Here is a 13,298-nt window from a genome sequence, read left to right on the forward strand (position 1 = left end):
AGAGAGAGAGAGAGAGAGAGAGAGAGAGAGAGAGAGAGAGAGAGTCGGTGTTGCTCCATTCGGAGGCACTACCCCTTCCTTCTCTAGTCCATCTCTCTCTCTCTCTCTCTCTCTCTCTCTCTCTTCTACCGGAGCGCACCTTGATTTACTGTCGGCGATATTTTCTCGTCGGCGCTAGTTGGCGCCTACCACACCAAACCCACCCCCTTCTCCTAAACCACCCCCCGACAATGGTGCTCGCTTGACATTTTGTTTCGAATTATTGCCCGCGTTTGTTCACCTACGCCTCGTTCCGACTCTACTCTTTTGGACGGGCTTTATATTTTTTTGCGGTCTCTTTGTTGTATTCCTCAACGCGTTGATAGGAATGTTGACGAGCGAGAACTATGACGTATCCTTCTATATATAATATATATGTGTATATATGTTTTTTTTTTCTTGAATGAAATGGAGTTGGATTGATCTCCTTAAGGAATAAAATTTTAGGATACAAAGTTATCGATCAGAAAAAGAGAGAGAGAGAGAGAGAGAGAGACAGAGAGGGTTACTGTAAGTTAATGAGATCGAGTAGTCAGTTCGAATCTCGTCTGACAGTAGAAAAAAGACTTTCGACCCTGTTTAAATATGTCCGACCACAAAGCAATAAAATATCTTTATCTTACTCGTGCCATTAGCCCCTTGATTCGGAAGGGTCCAATTTACATTCCTATCGGAGCTTCGAAAAGATAAGTCCATTTAAATAAATTAGTAGTGCTATCTTAACGCATGAAAAGTATAAGAGGGGAGGATTAAATAATATTTTATCAATTTTCGTTAGGATTCGTTACGCAACTTGCTCTTACGTTTGCATCCTTGATAATAATCATATTCGACGGTCTCCCCTCCCCCCGCCCTTTTAACCACACCCCTCGCATTTCGCATACGGATGTAATTCATTAATAAATTATCGTGTCGAAGATCCTTAATGTTTTTAAACGAAGAAGAATTTTATTAGTTTAATAAAAAATCTATTTTATTATTTTGGGGACAATGTTGAACGGGACAGAGGATACGTTTAATTTTTCGAAACAGACCGCACGGCGGACATTTTCGCGCGTCGTAACGCTCGTCTGGCCGCGCAATTGCTTTTCTCCGGTAGTGGCCGGTGTCGTATATATGTATGAGTATGTTCAGAGAGAAAGAGAAACAGAGAGAGAGAAGGAGAGAGAGAGAGAGAGAGGTAGGACAATATAATGGGGCATAACAACGGCGTTAACACGCACCGGCCGACCCCGGACGCGACCTGCGACCCTCCCCGCCTGAATTACACCTCTGATAATTACTAGAAATTAATGCCCGAGCCTTATACCCGGTCCGTCCATTGTGCCGGCCAAGCTCCGTGCATTTACACGAACACGGAACTACCTGCTTTTAGGGCGTTAATCGTTACGTATCTGACAAGGGATTAGAGAGATCCATCACGATCGTATTCCCATCGGTATTCATCAAGGATTCTGGAATTTAATACTAAATGAATGGATCCGATAGGTGTCACGTAAGATTATTTCTTCTTTTTCTTTATCATTTGTGCACTTATTATTTTTTTTTTTTTTTTTTTTTATTAATTTCTATCTGTTCGAGAATAATCGATCTTATCAAAAGAAAAAAAAAGGAAAAAAAAAGGAAGATATTAAAATCGTTCGATATATTCAAGAAATTGTATGAGCAAGAAGAATCGTGAAAATGAAAATAAAAGAAAAAAAAAATAAAGAAAAAGAGAAATGAAAATAGGGCACCGACAAGGAGTGGAACAAACGAAGGCATCGAAGTGGTCGTCGAGAGGAACGGGCTTGGCGGCAGGGGGCTGGAGGGAGGATTGTAGAGGGGGTTGTATTAAAGCTGCGGCGGGAGCATAGCAGCAGATAGTTTAATGTGAATTTATTGCTATCGAGATATCACAGTGGCCAGAAAGCAGAGTCGCGTGCTACGTACGCCGTCAAACCGATAGCTGGGACCGCTCGTCGGTGTTTGGTCCATTGTGTGGAACTCCAAACTGGTTCCAAATCAGGGAGAAAGAGAAAGAGAAAGGGAAAGAGATATGGAGAAAAGCAGGCATGGTCGGATGTGTCACTGTTTTAAAGCGGCCAGCCGTTTCCTGGGGATACGAATCATACTTTGAAGATCCCACCAATGATATCAGTCGCCGTAGCTCGTGGAGTCTATCGTAAGGGTACGGCAACGGAGTTTCACCCTCGGTAAATTTGTAATAGGACAAATTTGTGTCTGCGGTTTTGAAACGATACCGTCGTATTACGTAGGAGATTTTTTATGGGATAACATAAGTTACGAGGAAATTTTATCCCGTTTGAAAAATTTTATTATTACCATATTGAAAATGAGAATCACATTAGTTTGTTGTACCAAAATAGATTTTTTTTCTTTTTTAAATTATTCGACGAAAAGATCATTCTTTCGAATCATTCTTCAATCTTCTCGCGGTAGCGTCTTTTTCAAAGCTTGTCGCGAGTACTCCGGCTGATCGTATATCATATTACTTTAATTCATATGGTAATCACGCGGCACAGTCACTACACGAATTCACCGAAAACTTTTGGGACAATGCGTGGGACAAAGGCAGGGGGTAAAAGGGGGAGTTGAAAGAGTAGATGGAGGTGGAGGATGGTAGGATGGAACAAGAGAGCGTGCGTAGTGAGAGTGAGTGAGAAAGAGATTTAGAGAAAGAGAGAGAGAGAGAGAGAGAGAGAGAAAGAGGGAGTGGGTGAGAGTAGAGGTAGCTAAAGGGAGGGAGTGTTGAAACGCGCGAAGCTAGCGCTGGAAGTAGGGGTGGTGATGGTGCTAGAGAGGACAACGGTGCGAATGCGATATTGAATTCGCCCCTGGCGACGTGGCTGTTATCGACAATGTCCGACCGTTGGACCGGAAGCCATTTGCTCGCTCTCCGACGAAATTTATGAAACTTTCGAAAGCTCGCCGTGTAATTGCGAGCTCTCGTGAAGTTGGCAGAACGAAGGTGGTCCAGGCTTATAAACTTTATATTACAAAATTTTATCTATACCCCTATACCTTTTCAACTAATCCCTTTGGATTGTAATAATTTATCATTAAACAACAAACAATATTGTATATAACAAATTCGATTTGAATGAACGTCGAGTTACGTAAACGTACGAGCAATTAACGTTTAACCCCGGTATTTGAACTTTGTTGGCAAGCTGTCCGCAAGAGGGATGCTAGAAATGAAACTCCCATTTAGCGATGAATACCGCGGGTCAATCCGCGAAGAGAATCCATATGCCGAAAAGCGCGCCATCCAATCTGAAAGTGGCCGGTTAACGCGAATAGCTTATGCGCCATACGTTACGTGCTTCAACTGTGTATCGAATGGAAAAAGCATAACGTATGTTGGCTCGTATAGACGCTGATACAGCACCGTAGATAAAGCATATAAGAGAAAGAGGAAAAGAGGAAAAGATATTCGGTAAAGTATTTGCTTTTGGGTTTGATCCTATCTCGGAAAAAAATCAATACGACAAATATATTATCTACAATTTGAATGAAAATTTAATCCTTCTTCTTTCTCATTATTATATTTTATAGGAAATATATGAATAATATTAATGAAAGCGAGAATAATCATCGTGATACCATCGATCGATAATAATTTTTACATTCTCGATAATATCATGAATAATGAATAAATATTATGCGGAATATAAAATCAAAGTAAGTACTTACTCTTTGATCGGTAACCGTTTTCTTCAATGATATTTTCAACGAGAAAGGAAATTGGCCGGTCGGCCATATGCGTCGACTCTAGTGCGCGTAGTAAGGTAGCGTACGAGGGCAGGGTGCAGCCAGTATGAGTGGGAGAGGGTGGCCCCGCATTACAAATTTAATCTTACAAATGGATCCGAAAACTTGGAAACAATTGAATATATGAAATGCGGCCGCGTATATCATAACGCTAGACACGGGGTGGTTCCAACGGCAATATTGTCAGGGCCGATCCATATTCTCCGAAAGCGTAGAGGAGATAGAGATAGATAGATAAAGAATGAGAGAGAGAGAGAGAGAGAGAGAGAGAGAATGGCTGGCTCGAGAGAGGAGCTTCTCATTGCAGGAGTTTGGGTAGAATGGAGAGAACCAAAAGGGAAAGGGAGGAAGGAATGGCAAAACATGGTTTTGGCACGACAAGAAGTCGCGAGATAGACGCACGGTTCCTGTCGCTTTCGGATAGCCTCGCTGTTTCGTGAATCCCCGGCATAAACAGATTCGATTCGTAGAACGAACACTCGAAAAAAGATCTCTTCGCGAGTTCTCTTCCGGAGTTGGTGAACGATTGAAATAGTGAGAGAAACATATCTCTTTCTTCGTTGGTATTGAATTTTGTAGTTATTCCGAAATGATTTGAATTCGACGAGAAGAAATAAAATGAAAGAATAGAGAAAAGAAGAAATAAAAAAAAAGAAAAAGAGGATAAAAAGAAGAAAAAGAAAAAAAGGAAGAAAGAGAAAAGAGTGAAACGCTCGTCCTTTTTACTTTTTTCTTTCCGTCATTCTTCCTTTCTTTCTTTCTTTCTTTTTTCTTCTTCTTCCTTTTTTTTTATTTTTTTTTTATTTTTTTTATTTTTTTTTTAAATAACGGCCATACGTGAATGAGAAAATAGAAGGAAGGTTGGAATGAATGGTAGATTCGAAGCGGTCTACCAGCCGCCGACTAGATTAGCATAAATATGGCGTCTTAGAGTGGGACCGTTTGTCATCGTTAGCAAAGCACACGCTTCCTGGGACTCGTGCAGTCACACTCCTCTGAATCGTCGAGCTGCTTTCTATTCCCTCCGGAGTACTCGACTTAGTCCCGCAGGAAGGAAACCTCCGATGTTAGCTCACCGAATGCAGAAGAGAAAGAGAGCAGCTAGCGAGCTCGCGAGCTCGCTATGTAAAAGGTATATATATATATATATATATATATATATATATATGTATGTACGTGGCTATCACGAGCTTTCCTACTCTCTCATACGCCAACCGTTATTCACCTTCTTCTCTTTCTGGTCCTCATCCTTCTCTCGCATCCTCTTTGGTTCTTCTATTTCTCCTTTCCTTTCCTGACGTCTTCAGTCGGAGACAGGTACTTCGGTACCCAAACTTCCCGAACAAAGATTTCTACAAACATTAAATGAATGTAGGTATCCTCTGATTTAGGATTCCCCCTTCTCGTTCCCGATTCAAATTGGAATTAGAATGTGGGAGCAGCAGAAACAGAAATGGATGGAGTGTAGACGGGAACAAGAGAATAATATCTACGAAGAGATGGATGGAGGACAGATTTTTAAAGAAAATCAACAACAGCTACGTTTTAATATTTTCTCTTGATATTCTTTCTTTTTTTCTTCTTATTTTTTTTTTTCTCTTTACATTTTAACGTTCATTACCAACGATAGTAATTAATTATCTCATATCGATCGCCATAGATGTATTCTCCCTCTCTCTCTCTCTCTCTCTCTCTCTCTCTCTCTCTCGCATAGTCATGCTAACCGTTCGTTCGATTTGGTTTATTGCGATAGCGCGTCCGTATCGTCGGCAATCTGCTGAAACGCATCGTCATATTTCATAAGCTTCCCCGCGCTAGTGTGAGCCGTATTACGCTCTAGATGCCTTCGGTGAAAGGGACGACATTACTTTTCTATTAGAATGATTGAATAAAACCGTCGATGGATTCGCACGTACTCTCCGTTATTGCTAAAACTTTTCTACGTAGTAACGAGATCTTGGAAAATTACTCTATCTCAGATCTTTCTATTATCCTTTAATAACTTAACTCGTGTGATAAGTTTAATGTACGTATTTCTTAACTACGAATGATATATATATATATATATATATATATATATATATATATACATATATACAATATATAAATTAAATTTGCAAAAAAAAGGAGATTACATTTCGAATAATTTACTATAATGTTTCATTAATATTTATTCAATCATAATTACATTTATTGATTACGTAAAAACGTATGTAAAATTGATAGTAAGAAGAAAATGGGTAATTTATTTTTTTTTGTTTTTTTTTTGTTTTTTTTTTGTTTTTTTTTGAAGAGAAAGAAAGTAAATATTCAAATGTTATAAAAACAATTAGATGTTCAGTTGTACTTAGAAGACAGTCGCTTTGGATTTCTCACTTGGTTTCGATTCCCCTTGAATCTCGGGGGAGCGTTTACCGCGGATAATTCATATTTATGACGGAACGCTCTATCAACCCCACTTGTCTCGTATACGTTTAATTGAGACGTTCGTGTCGGAGGCAATAGGGTGCGAAGCCGGTCGTTGTCCTGGGGGTCACGGAGTACTACAATGCCATCGACGTTCGATGGGCTTCAAGAACAATTCTCAGGACTGTCGTTAACGATTGGCACGAATTTTCAGATACGCGACCGTGTCCAGCGTAGTCATTGTCGTCGCTTATTCTACCGTCAGCATGAAAGATTCGTGGTCAGCATCGGTGATGGACATTCGTATCACACTTTTTCCACTTTTAGATCATTCATGGCACAGCTGCATTAATTTTAGTACGACAATGGTAATTGAATTATTATAAATAAAACGATGACATTTCTTTTCAAGCATAATGATTAGGCTTGATGATTAAATTCAAACCAATTACCATTGAATTATCCCGAACTTTGCTCTTTAACATGTCGCATTTGTATTCGTAAAATTTACATTCGATCAATGAACAATTCATCCCTTCTCTCCTCCACCTTGTTTTTCGCTTCATCGTTGAGAAAATTTGTAAGAATTATATCTTATACCTTTTTCGTTTTCATTTCCAATAGAAGGGACGAGTTTCGTTCTTTTCTTCGTTTGTGAAAACGAAAGATAAATATCTTGCAAAGGCAATACCGGTAAACGAGTTTAGGTTGTCGCCGACTCGGTCGGTGAGTACTCGCAAGAGATAGATCCACTTAGTTTTCTGAACTCCCTTTTCAAGCGTGCCACCCTCTGAGTATTAAATACTAATTCCATTAAAGCGAGGAAGGGTTGCGCCCATATCTCTGACCCATATTTCATGCCAAAAGCTTTTCAATCCGAGAAAATACTTATAGATCCGTCCTACGACCCTCACGATGTTGCTCAGGAAAATATGATAGTAGAGCTTCTTCGAACGCGAAAGAAGGAGGAGTCGTTTTCGATGGCGAAATTATAGCCTTTCTAACTTTTTTCTCTCGATCGTTTCATCTATATGATAGTTAGATATTTCGAAAGGCATTTAGAGTAAATCGTTTCGATCTAATACATTTCTATAGTAAATCGTTCATCTGTAGGTAGATCGTACTCTTTGGTTTCGTAAAATGCAACGAAAGGATGGAAGCCATTTTGGTACCGGATGATCTTACGAACGAAACGTATTTGTTCGAATCTTTATTCTTGCTATTCGAAAGATACGAGAACGATCGTCAAGACGATAAAATAAATCGAATAAAATCGTCTCTGTCTTTCTATCTTCCTCTCTCTCTCTCTCTCTCTCTCTCTCTCTCTCTCTCTCTCTTTCTTTCTTTCTTTCCTTGGCGATAAGTAAAAACGATCGATCGAACGATATCGAGAACTCGATTAAGCTCGTCCCTTGGGCATTCGAGGGCGTGTAAAAAGGCGACGTTTTCGAGGACGGCGATTTCGTCGTACGATTCCAGGCTAAGTTCTTGCCTATGGTTAAGTACTGTAGAATTTCATCGGACTCGCAGAGCGATGCAATCACGCAGAAGCCCATGATAACGGAGTTTCAATTATGAGTCATACCCTACCTACCTCTTACTCTCTCTCTCTCTCTCTCTCTCTCTCTGTCTATCTATCTATCTATCTATCTATCTATCTATCTATTTATCTCTATCTTTTGTTAGTGATCTTCGGTTAATGACAGTACGATCGTCGTTTTCATCGATTCCGACTATCGAAGATTAAAACTCGATCATCATGGTTAGGTCGCTAAGAGTAAACGATAAGAGTTCATCTTCGGCAAGTTCCGTTCCGTCGGACAATGAATATCTTTTCAAACTCTCGTGTCTCTTTCTCTCTCTCTCTCTCTCTCTTTTCTCATCCTCGTTATTTCTCTTCTTCTTACTCTCTTTTCATTTAAACCGAACCGACGCCATACCTCGCTTTTCTATGGCGAAAGTTTTCCTTCAATTACTTCAAGAAGCGTTCGACTACATCACGATAACTCAACTCAGAACGACAGACACATAGCTCCAATCGCTAAAAGGTCTTAGAAGACCGATCGTCCTTTTCTAAGCAATAACTGTCATACGAGTAAAATGTCTTATGGGATCTCTATGTCTCGAAAGACGAAGTAGAGGACGAAGAAGAAGACGAAGAAGAAGATTTTGATCGCGATCCATATTGACGAGGAAAATCAATGGCATAAGAGAAGAGCGTAAACCACGAGAAATCTACGAGAGAAACACAATGGTTTTAACGCGGCTACTTCTGCTCCCCGGTTCAGGTCAATAAGCGCAATAAACTCATTCGACGTTTTACTGCGAATCGCTTTATAGCCGTTGGTTATGACTACACCTATACCATCCACGTCTTTCGGTTTATCTCGATCGGTAGCCACTCTGTCCACAACCCCCCTCCCCACTCCTTTCCCCATCACCCCTAGTCAACCTATCCAACCAACCTCCATTTCCCACAGTATCTACCTAACCCTTCTCTAGCTGCTATCATAGAAACCAAGAGAAACTAGTTACCGAAATTGCGCTAGTTTAAATTACGAGTCTTGGCGCCTTCGCGATTTATTTTTAAAGGGCTGAGACACCCCAAATTCGTCCCTTTTTCCTCTTTTTCCTTCCCCTCTTTGCTTCTTATTTCTATCCTCGTTCCTCCGACCCACCACCGCAATAAGTATTCACCGATAATCCTAACTTCGTCTTATTTCTTACGACTTCGTACTACCTATATCGCTTTCATTTCTTTTCTACTTTTTTCCCGGAAATCCTGGAACTTTAACGTTCCTTTCGAAACTTTCGAAATAGTGCCGTTCGAGATGCTCGTTCTCGACAGTAAAATGTTGACTTTAACGGTGATCACTTTTGATATGTCGCGCTTCCTTGGCTCGGTTTTAATCGACGCGCCAGTCAGAAATCGTAAAACCGTTATATCCAATCTTTCCTTCGAGCGAAATGCGCCTAAGATTTTACGAGGTACGTTCGTGCGATTGAATGCATTCCCGTGAGAAAATGGCACACCTAGCGTGCTTGTTCACCTTCGGTAACTGTGAACTTCTATAACATTATCCTTTTCCTCCGTTAATATCTTTCCAATATTTCTTATATACCAAACTATTTCCTTGGAATTGTGGAATACAATAATAAGTTTCTTCTTGATTTGAATATAAAAAGAATTTACTTCTGTTTGTACGTCTAAAAATTGTTGAGAAAGCTAATAACGTGTGATTTTGCATCACACGTTTGTGCATCAAGTATAATAACAGTAATACAGTTATTATTCTTTTCTTTTCTTTTGTCTCTTTTTCTTTTTTTTCTTTTTTTTTCTTTTTCCTTTTTTTTTTTTTTTTTTGTATCAAACGAAAGATATAAAATCTCTGTGAATTTAGCGCTACATCATATTTTGCATATTACAATAAACTTTACTACCCATTAAATTCTTTTAGATAGGTAAAAAAAAGTACTAAAATATATTTTTTGATAAGATCAAACATGTATCTATATAAAGTGCCCATACATTTGACTCGCATGATATCGAGAGTATTGGCGAAATAACAAAATAAAACAAAAACAATAATAATAATAATAATAATAATACTGATAACAATAATAATAAATTGGAAGATAGGATAAATAAAAAGGACAAAAAGAGAGGAAAAAAAAAAGGAAAAGGAGAAAGAAAATGAGTAAGGATAGCGAATGGAGGTCTTTGCTCTCGCGAGGAAAACGGCGCTGTCTCGTCCCTCCTATCAATCTCGGCTACGACTCGTTCCCTCTCGCTTGGACATTTACATGGCAATAGCTGGTAGTACCTACACACTTCGTCCTGGTGTGCCCCGAGGCCAGAATTGAAACCACCTCATTACCACGACACAGCCGGGACGTGGCGAGGGGAATGAGGCAGCGCGAGCTGCCGGAGAATCCGTTTTGCGAATATTGGAGGTAATGTCGCGAGGGGTTTTATACAACACCCCGTTCATCTATTTGTCTCTCTCTCTCTCTCTCTCTCTCTCTTTCACGAGTTACTTTCATTCTTCCTTCTATCAGGATTTTCAGGGATAAAAAATGTAAATACCGAACAATTTATTTTCGTTTTGAAACGATCGATCGATCCTTCATTTCGATCTTTTTATTATTAATCGAAAACAAGGATAAAAAGGGAGAAAGAGAGAAAGAGAGAGAGAGAGAGAGAGAGAGAGAGAAAGAGAGAGAGAGAGAGAGATATCGAAATATCGAGTCGACGAAAGCTCGGACGAGACAATTTTGCTGCTTCTTAAACCGTGAGGTAAAATTTGTGCTTGATTATCAGGAGAAATCAGAAGGGTAAGGAAGAAAGAGCCAGGGAGCAGATGACACGTTCGTCTCGAGCGAGATAAGAAAACGACGCTCGTAACACGAACACGAAGATGCCCGCATTTATGAAACACGGGAAGGAGGAAAAGCGGAATCGCCTTTACGACGCCGTGATACGCCGACGCTCGGTCTTGGATTCTCTACGCTTCGCGCATAGCAACGCGGCAGCAACCGGTTTAAGAGGAGGAGAAATTGTGGGAGGTGGTTTGGTACGAACCAAGCGACCTTTCTACGAAAGGGGTTTGCTACGTTACAACTTTAATTAAATGTTTATCGTAACGGAATTAACCGAAGGCTGCCGAAGAAGCAACGCTCGTAACATTCCTCGATCGTGCCATTTACATAATCAAAAAGGTCTGTTCTATTATGATTTATTGAGGTTCAACGGAGAATTTTTTCGAGAATATCGATTCGAGAGTAAGGAGGTATCGTTATGGAAAAAAAAAGACAAAAGAAACAAAAAAAAAAACCCAGAAAAATCGAGGACGTATACTCGAACAAATAAAACGCCATATTGGATAATGTTTCGTCCACGATGAATATCTTTGCTATCACTCGAAGCGTTAAAATGGCGGTCTGCTTATAAACGTAGAATGTTTTTCATTTTAGCATACAAATTCGTTTCTTCTTACAAAGACTAGCCATTTCATTGGAAAACATAGATAAATATCTAAAAAAGAAAGAGAAAGAGAAAAGAAAAAAAAAAGAAAGAAACAAAATAGAAGAAGAAGAAAAAGAGAAAAAAAATGTAATAACATTTATTTAAAAATATAATATATTAATTTTTTTAGACGATCTTCTGATCCCACTATCGCATGTCTCGTTAATTTAACGTTTCTCTATCGGGAATAGATGAGATCGGGCCATATTGGTAATCTCGAGATGCGGCTCGCCGCTTTCCCCGAAGACGTTCCATCGCGGTCAAGATGGCGCACCACGTGCAGTGTGTTCCATCTTATATTAGCATACAAACTCCTAGCCGGCAGCTAGGTGGCCACTTGAGTCTTGATTTATGTACTAAATATGCCTCCCTCGCGAGCCAACCAACATCGAAGTTTTCTTGATATCCTATCAAGTATATACCTATACTGTTTGCTATATATTTTTCTATTTTTGATCAAGGAGAATCTATATATATATATATATATATATATATATAAGAAAATAGTAAAAAGAAAGTAAAAAAGAAAGAAAAGGAAGAAAACCTAGACAATTTTATTTCAAATGAATTCTTTTTTCTTTTTTATGGCTATTCGAGAGAATTATCGCAAAACTTTAATAGGATCGTAAATGCAAGGAAAAATGTCGTACTTACGAGATGAATTTAAAAAACGGTTACAGTGGATAGTCTCAGCGGGTAAAACGCATGTCATAGAAGTCGCTGCGGCGAAAACGTGAATCGCTCGTACGCTACGATAAGTATGGTAATACGTTAGAATTAAAAAGTCCAGTTAAGCCGGTAATAATTCAAGATCCGAGGGTGTATCAAGGCGAATAAGCATAAATGAATAATGGTACGATAGATAATTTAATGTGCTCGCTGCATGTTGCACGGCTCTTGCCGATTCGCACGCCGCTTACGAGTCTCGTCCACCTTCAGGACTACCATTGAACGTACTCTTGACTAATCGCTCTTGAGATTAGGTGAATTTTTATGCATCTTCATCGAATAAAATTGGATTTCTTTTTTTATATGCCGCATTAATAATTGCTTTTTTTTTGTTTTGGTTTCTTTTGTTTCAGTACATTTTTGACGTACCGTAGAAAATTCCGAACGATAATAATTAAGTTTCAAAAGTTGTTCGTGCAATTTTCTTACGGTTTTAGGTGCGTTAAAATATGTATGGAATCGAGTTAAACCCTCTTGCTTGCCGGTGAGTTGCCCCGTGGCCGCATGACGAAACGCAAGCGCGGAAGCTGTTACCGAGCCATTTGCATGGCATCAACGGCGATTTCGTTAAAATCCCTTACCTCTCTTTTTCTCCCATTTGCTTGTCTACCAACGTTCAACTCGATTTACCGTCGGCAATCTAAATATACCGCGTTTCATAGCCCTCCCGGGCGATATTGCCACCATGTAATTCGTGACTGTAATCGTTTACCAGGCGAAGAACCTAAACGTTTTGTATTCACCAAAATGCTCGAATAACCTATGAACTTTCCTTTAACTTTTCTTTTTTGTTTAAACCTATCTTCGACAAGACATTTATTTGAACAAAAATTATTTTTGGAATGGTACATTATTTTAATTTTATTGTCATTAATAAAAATCATTATATCTTATTTGTATGAAATATGATTAATAACATAAATTCGTTAAAATTGTATATCACAGTTTCCACCACGAAATGGCATATGCAGAATTCACAAAAGGGTATGAAAACGTTTGCTGGCTCGTGTATCACAAGGAGTATCGCTAAAAGTTACGAGGGCATGTAGAAGAACTAAGGGTGGTTCTATCGTGAAAGAAAGAGGAGAGAGAAGATCGGCGCCGGCAGACTTTTGTTTCCGAAGAAGCATAAAAATCGGTCTTCTGGACGGGTACTGGCACCCACCTTCCTTTCGTTCCTTACCGAACGAAGACAGTTTTATGCGTTTCACATTAATTTGCATAATCGAATATAAAATCTGAATAACGCGTTTTCGCGACATTCCGAGTCGTGTGTCACTCGAAAAATTCCGTGCTACCCTTCTGGATTACATTCCCTATCGAC

The sequence above is a fragment of the Vespa velutina genome, chromosome 1 (assembly GCF_912470025.1).
Source record: "Vespa velutina chromosome 1, iVesVel2.1, whole genome shotgun sequence".
NCBI lineage: Eukaryota > Metazoa > Arthropoda > Insecta > Hymenoptera > Vespidae > Vespa > Vespa velutina.